Below are 7,500 nucleotides of genomic sequence, written 5' to 3'. Positions count from 1 at the left end.
CTCCTCCCCATCCCTGTTTCTCTGTCCCTCTCCTCTCCTCCCCACTCATTTCCTCTCCTCCTTTCCTTTCCTCTCCTCCCTCCATCCCTCTATCCCATCCATCACATTCCGCCCCTCCTCCTGTAGTGATCATGATGCTCCATGGCTCTTTCCCTGTGGAGGAGGAGAGTGGGGAACTCTATCACGTTCCTGTCGTTTCACGCCTGCCTTTCTTTACTGCCGGCTGGTGTGTGTGTGTGTGTGTGTGTGGGGTGGGGTGTATGTTCATGTGTGTTTATGTGCATTTGTGCTGTGTGTGTCTGTCTTTTTTGTGCGTGAACACTGTGTGTGTGTATGTGTGTGTATGTATGTGTGTGCTGAGTTTATGTGTGATGTGTGTATGTGTGTGTGTGTGTGTGTGTGTGTGTGTGTGTGTGTGTGTACACACTGCATGTGTGTATGAGTGGAGTCGTTTGTCATATATATTGGGGCCATTCCCCGGAGGCCAGACACACTATATTGCCTCCACACTCATTCCCTCTTCGCTGTTCTTTTATGTCCTCATAAGTCATCCATGGAGGCCTCATGTATGTTACTTTGTGTGTGTGTTTGTGTGTCTGTGTGTGTGTGTGTGTGTGAATGTTTGTTTGTGTATCAGAGTTTGTTTCCATCCGATTAACATTATTGTGTACTGTCTGTGTGTCTGTGTACTAGTGATGCGCGGGTCGGGTATTTTTTCAACCCGCGGGTCCCGCTTCTATGAAATTATTTGGCCCAACCCAGCCCGCCCCGCACCACTGTATCTATTTTGACAACCCGCCCCGCCCCGCACCCGCGACTATTACATAGGCTACTGGGCATTGTAAGTGCTTGGAAACATCGCCTGTAAACTGGCAACAACAAAGGCTATGATTATGAATATGAACGATAATCAGGTCATTATAACCAGATGATAGGCTACACATTTAAAAAATCTAGAAATACACAGCAAAAACCTACAAAGCAGCGTTTGTAATCTAGGCTAAACATTATAGCCTACGAAAAATACGTCCGAAATAAAACAAGGATTTGTAGGCTATAGGAGATTGAGGCTGCTGAAAACGGAGAAGAATTTGAAGACAGTCAGTGTTGTTAATTTGCTCCTGGACAGATAAAGATTCATCAGTTTGGCTAACTTACTTGTCAGCTATAGTGTAAATTGACATTTCAAATAGCCTATGACAGTCGAACAAACAAGTTATGCATGTTTGTGCAAAATAACGTTATGTGGAGCCATATGGAGGAGGTGGCTCATTACATTGAAAAGGTAGGTTAAGGAATTGTTTGGGAAATAATAACGGCTAGTCATTGCTGACGTTAGCAATGCATTATCAGAGTTCGTTTCTCTGTCATTATGCTGAGGAAAACAACATTAGCACTTGCCATTGAAAGCTAGCAGCCTGTTGCTGTTCCTGTTGGATCCTGCAGCAAGCTGGCAACCGCGACTCAGAGGGGAGGGAGAGGATACGCCGCACAACAGTATTTTGAAAGTAATTGCAGTGGGCTAGCCTACTCGTTTTGGCCACAATCCTACATACGGTTCCTTTAATATAGGCTATAGGGAATTGCACGCAACATACATGGATTTTAAAATGTAATTTTGTTTTTAATGACCCGCCCCAACCCGCCCCGCAAATAAAGTGATCATTTCTTTACCCGCCCCAACCCGACCCGCGGGTTACCCGCGGGGTCCGCGGGTTACGGGCCGACCCGCGCATCACTACTGTGTACTGTATGTAGTATGTGTATACTGTATTATATGTATGTAGCTATGTGTGTGTGTGTGTGTGTGTGTGTGTGTGTGTGCGCGTGTGTGTGTGTGTGTGTGTGTGTATAGTCAGTGTGTCTACTTGCTGGACATCTCTGTTGTCTCATAAAGCCAGTTGTAGCCCTTCCCCTCCAATCTGTTCAGAAAACTCCAACTGCAGGTTCACAGATTCACATCACGTGATTTAGTATTCTGGCAACCTAGCAAAGTCAACCACAGAGAAGACGCCTGAGCGCATATCTCAACCCCAGACCTGTAGATGCAAGACTAAGGAGTATTGTTGTGATATTCTGTCTTCACTTACCTTTATTTATGAGGTTGGACTCTGGGGGCATGAACACGGGGGCTCACAGACATGCCCCCAGAGCTTAGCGCTGTAACTGCCCCAGAGCTTAGCACTGTAACTGCCCCCAGAGCTTAGCGCTGTAACTGCCCAGTGCCCCCAGAGCTTAGCACTGTAACTGCCCCCAGAGCTTAGCGCTGTAACTGCCCCCAGAGCTTAGCACTGTAACTGCCCCCAGAGCTTAGCACTGTAACTGCCCCCAGAGCTTAGCACTGTAACTGCCCCCAGAGCTTAGCGCTGTAACTGCCCAGTGCCCCCAGACCTTAGCACTGTAACTGCCCCCAGAGCTTAGCGCTGTAACTGCCCAGTGCCCCCAGAGCTTAGCACTGTAACTGCCCCCAGAGCTTAGCACTGTAACTGCCCCCAGAGCTTAGCGCTGTAACTGCCCAGTGCCCCCAGAGCTTAGCACTGTAACTGCCCCCAGAGCTTAGCACTGTAACTGCCCCCAGACCTTAGCACTGTAACTGCCCCCTGGCTCCTATAGCTATTTAGTTTTCATACCAACAGTAGGTCTACTCAGTAACCTCGAGAAATTGAGTTCAATGTGAAAATGTACTGGATTTCTCCTGCATGTTTGCATCTGGGATAATGTAACTCCACCACAGATGATAATGTAACCCCACCATAGAGAAAGCACTGCAGGTGTTCTGCCTTCTCCACTCCCGTCCTCTTACGGATTACCAGTGTGCTTTAAAGTTCAGCTTTCATGACATGTGGTGCAGACCTGCATGTCACTCTTAAACCAAGCAGACAGTGTCTGAGTGTCAAGATTTTTTTTTGATGCTGAAATTTCTTGGATTTCAGCCCAGCTTCAGTTGGTAGAATTGGATTTCTGTCGGTAGCATCAGATTATTTTTTTTTTTTTCTGTAAAATCAGATTTTGTTGGTAAAACTGGATTTGGGTCAGTAGGATTGGATTTCTGTCTATAGAATCAAATTTTTGTTGGATTGGATTTGTGTCGGTAGAAACGGATTTCTGTCTGTACTATTGGATTTCTGTCGGCAGGATCGGATTTCTGTCTGAACTATTAGATTTCTGTCAGTATAATCAGATTTCTGTCTGTACTATTGAATTTCCGTCGGTAGGATTGGATTTCTGTCAGCAAGATTGGATTTCTGTCAGTCTTATCAGAATTTTTCGTCGGCTGTCTTGCAGTGAGAGCAGTTTGACTGTACAGTGTAAGCACAGTCATGACATGTAGTGTAAGGCAAGAACCTTAACTTTCCTCTACTTTCAAAAGGAGTCAGAAAACGTTTGATGCGCAATCGTGCTGGTTACGGCCTTGTCTAATCAAAAGTGCCCAGACCAATATTTCAATTGAGATGTGGTCTGGTGACAGCCAGACTACGATCAAAGCTCAAAAAGTATTTAATGGTGTTGCATGAAAATTTTGTTAAGTATATTTTTGGCCTTTTCGCCATTATTCAGATATAGGGAAGAAAAGACCGACAGGAAGAGAGCAGGGAAGAGAGATGGGGTGGGATTGAGAAATATGCGCAGATCAGACTCGAACCTGGGTCTCCGTGGGCCCATACAATTGATGTTGTAGTCTGTTGCACCACAGCGCCCCCACAGCACTGCCATGGTATTGCATTAATGCCTCATATCTTCAGAGAGGCTCAAGGCAATCCTTAACCTAACTCACACACTCACAGCAAAAAAAATAACAACAACAACACATTATATGTACAGCATATAGCGCTTGTGTGGGTATCCAAAGTGCTGTGCAGTGAATGGGAAGACTCTCACCTCAACCACTACCAATGTGTGGGACCCACCTGGATGATGCAATAATGCGTAGGACCCACCTGGGTGATGCAATAATGCGTAGGACCCACCTGGGTGATGCAATAATGCGTAGGACCCACCTGGGTGATGCAATAAGGCGTAGGACCCACCTGGATGATGCAATAATGCGTAGGACCCACCTGGGTGATGCAATAAGGCGTAGGACCCACCTGGGTGATGCAATAATGCGTAGGACCCACCTGGGTGATGCAATAAGGCGTAGGACCCACCTGGGTGATGCAATAATGCGTAGGACCCACCTGGGTGATGCAATAAGGGGTAGGACCCACCTGGGTGATGCAATAATGCGTACTGTAGGACCACCTGGGTGAGGCAATAATGCGTAGGACCCACCTGGGTGATGCAATAATGCGTAGGACCCACCTGGGTGATGCAATAATGCGTAGGACCCACCTGGGTGATGCAATAATGAGTAGGACCCACCTGGGTGATGCAATAATGCGTAGGACCCACCTGGGTGATGCAATAAGGCGTAGGACCCACCTGGGTGATGCAATAATGCGTAGGACCCACCTGGGTGATGCAATAATGCGTAGGACCCACCTGGGTGATGCAATAATGCGTAGGACCCACCTGGGTGATGCAATAATGCGTAGGACCCACCTGGGTGATGCAATAATGCGTAGGACCCACCTGGGTGATGCAATAATGCGTACTGTAGGACCACCTGGGTGAGGCAATAATGCGTAGGACCCACCTGGGTGATGCAATAATGCGTAGGACCCACCTGGGTGATGCAATAATGCGTAGGACCCACCTGGGTGATGCAATAATGCGTAGGACCCACCTGGGTGATGCAATAATGCGTAGGACCCACCTGGGTGATGCAATAATGCGTAGGACCCACCTGGGTGATGCAATAATGCGTAGGACCCACCTGGGTGATGCAATAATGCGTACTGTAGGACCCACCTGGATGATGCAATAATGCGTACTGTAGGACCCACCTGGGTGATGCAATAATGCGTACTGTAGGACCCACCTGGATGATGCAATAATGCGTACTGTAGGACCCACCTGGGTGATGCAATAATGCGTACTGTAGGACCCACCTGGGTGATGCAATAATGCGTACTGTAGGACCCACCTGGATGATGCAATAATGCGTAGGACCCACCTGGGTGATGCACGGCAGCCATTTTGTACCAGAACACTCGCCGTGCACCACACCACAAACTAATGTGCGCATGCACAGGGAAATACACACACACACACACACACACACACACACACATATATATATATACACACACTCACACACACACACACACACACACACACACACACACACATACAGTACACACACCCATGCTACACATTGATAAAAACACACTAACACACACACATGCACACACAAACCCATGCTACACACTGATAAACACACACACACACACACACACACATGCACACACACACACACACACACACACACAAACCCATGCTACACATTGATACAAACACACACACACACACCCATGCTACAATACACACACACACACACACACACACACACACACAGACTGGATGAGGCCCATATGGGCGGCAGGCCTGTGGGTGGTGGGTAGGGAGCAGATGTCTCTACTGCCCCAGTCCGCTGGCTCCCTGCCGCGTGTGCTTTTGGTGTGTTCTGTTACACCACATGACCTTTCGCTCTCTCAACACTCACAGCACAGAGAGGGAGAGACTGAGGCTTAGGCTTAGCACACCTTTATCAAAGCAATATTGGATATTTACTGTAAAGGAGCACTATCCAGTTTTTTTAGCTGAAATTACCTTAACTGAACAGCTTCGTACAGTAGTCATTGAAATGGTTATGTGTCTTTTTTTGGGGGGGTTGAATGGTGGCCATTTCGCTTCCACGTAGCGTCTGTGAGGGGGGAAACCACCCTAGCAACTGTGAGCCAGTGGGCCGGTACACTGACAAACAGAAAGTCTCGCGGCCTCATGCCCATTAAAAAGCAGACTGACCGATTGAGTAGTGTTGTGAAATATACACGCTAAAGTTGTAGGGGAAGCTCTGCAGAGAAACATCCAAGCGCAAAATGAGAAAACAGCGAAGAAATCGCCAAACCTGCATAGCTCCTCTTTAAAAATATAGAGTAAAATCACTGAAAATTTTTACAGCCTCAAATAAAACCTCACTAATCACTATTCAGCATACATCCTCATATTCTAAAAACAATCTGCCCCTCCTCCCACACTCTCACACAGCATCCCCCCATAATGTAAAGAAAAAAAAGAGGCTCAACCCAGTTATAAAAATGCATATTTAGTTTTATCCCCCTTTGCCCACCATACACCCATCTTGCACTTCCTTGTCATCTAGATAGCCATTTTCACTGAGGATTTGAATTAGAGAGAGATGCGATAACACCAGAACAGACACAAGGCTGCCTAGCCTATCTTACTCTCTCACTACACACACACACACACACACACATAGACATGTGTGCAAACATTAATGAAACAAACATCCAGATAAAATATTGATCGGCGGCGTTGATCAACATAAATTCTCAGCGAGGGCTCGGCTGTCAGCGCCAGTGAAGCGGAGTGGAGGTAAATCAGCGGCGCTGTTACTGTCGTCGGAGGACTGCTGATGGAGGATGCACAAGTGTGCTAGCTGATGCTAGCTGATGGAGGATGCACGAGTGTGCTAGCTGATGGAGGATGAAGGAGTGTGCTAGCTGATGGAGGATGCAGGAGTGTGCTAGCTGATGGAGGAGGAGGAGGCACGAGTGCGCGAGCTGATGGCGAAGGAGGAGGCACGAGTGTGCTAGCTGATGGAGGATGCAGGAGTGTGCTAGCTGATGGAGGACGCACAAGTGTGCTAGCTGATGGAGGACGCACAAGTGTGCTAGCTGATGCTAGCTAATGTTAGCTGATGGAGGAGGAGGATGCACGAGTGTGCTAGCTGATGGAGGAGGAGGAGGCAGGAGTGTGCTAGCTGATGGAGGAGGAGGAGGCAGGAGTGTGCTAACTGATGGAGAAGGAGGAGGCACGAGTGTGCTAGCTGATGGAGGATGCAGGAGTGTGCTAGCTGATGGAGGATGCAGGAGTGTGCTAGCTGATGGAGGACGCACAAGTGTGCTAGCTGATGCTAGCTAATGTTAGCTGATGGAGGAGGAGGATGCACGAGTGTGCTAGCTGATGGAGGATGCACGAGTATGCTAGCTGATGTTAGCTAATGGAGCTGCATTGATGACACTGCAGAGAGGGTGGACGTGCGGGTGGGTGGAGGAGAGGATGGTGGGGTGCAATGATTGACAAGAACACAGAGGAATTCTCCCAAGACACACACACACACGCACACAATGTACATACAGTACATGCACACACACACACACACACACACACATTACGAACTAACCACATACATTTCTATGTTTTTTGAGTGCTCTGTGTCCTCCTTATAAAGTCACTGTGTTATGTGTTATGTGTTCTGTGCTCTGTGCTATGTGCTATATGTGCTATGTGTTATGTGCTTTGAGTGGCTACTGTGATCTGCGGTACGCACCTCGATTTTTGCTACCCCAGGGCTAACTTGTAATGCAACTTGCC

The sequence above is a fragment of the Sardina pilchardus genome, chromosome 22 (assembly GCF_963854185.1).
Source record: "Sardina pilchardus chromosome 22, fSarPil1.1, whole genome shotgun sequence".
In the NCBI taxonomy this organism is placed as follows: Eukaryota; Metazoa; Chordata; class Actinopteri; order Clupeiformes; family Clupeidae; genus Sardina; species Sardina pilchardus.
This window is presented reverse-complemented; position numbering follows the sequence as displayed.